The 624-nt window shown below is 44.2% G+C and overlaps 1 pseudogene; it reads right to left on the bottom strand.

The window, feature by feature from the left end:
• Positions 1 to 300: 300 nt before the first annotated feature.
• Positions 301 to 373, bottom strand: LOC119039886 (uncharacterized; annotated as a pseudogene).
• Between the last annotated feature and the right edge of the window lie 251 nt (positions 374 to 624).

The raw sequence follows: 624 nt of genomic DNA, 5'->3' as shown, positions 1-624 counted from the left end.
TGAATGTTTAGGGGATGTTTGGCTCAAGAAACCATTCAGCGACGGCCCAGAAACTGTCACATGGAAAAGCTATAGCTCCTTTCTTTGATGTGGAGGGAGGAATTCAAGAGCTTAGGGAGATGGGAATGTTGGAGTGGGTTTGTCTTTTAAGTCCTGTTTTACAATCTGGGAGTGTCCAAATGACATACATTCCAGCAGCACATTGAGAAGTACATTTCAAAGGAAAGACGTAAAATATTTGAAGGCCTCCATGATCACTATCCTCTCAAGGCCACACCTGGCATGGGAAACTGAAGCCTCTCCTTGCGCAGGGGCCACGCTAATCTTCTCTGTATCGCTCCAATTTTAGTATATGTGCTGCCGAAGCAAGCACTGAAGCCTCTCAATAATAAAATCTAATGTGACAGATAGGGAGCAGTCTCACAGCTGTGGGGAAGGGCTGGATAAACGGCAGGGGGAGAGGTATAAGACTGAGCAAAAAAAGAAAGATACACAGGCACAAAAACATTTTGGTGACTGGTGGGGGAATGAGAAGGATGGTGGAGGGGAGGGCATAGGCATGATAAATTATGAAACTGAAGCCTTGACTATTGACTAAAGTAGTAAATGTACACTAAAATGTAA

The sequence above is a fragment of the Artibeus jamaicensis genome, unplaced genomic scaffold (assembly GCF_021234435.1).
Source record: "Artibeus jamaicensis isolate MK-2021 breed Jamaican fruit bat unplaced genomic scaffold, CSHL_Jam_final scaffold_612, whole genome shotgun sequence".
Lineage (NCBI taxonomy): Eukaryota > Metazoa > Chordata > Mammalia > Chiroptera > Phyllostomidae > Artibeus > Artibeus jamaicensis.
Note: the sequence above shows the minus strand (reverse complement) of the source record. Positions and strands in the feature narration are given on the sequence as shown.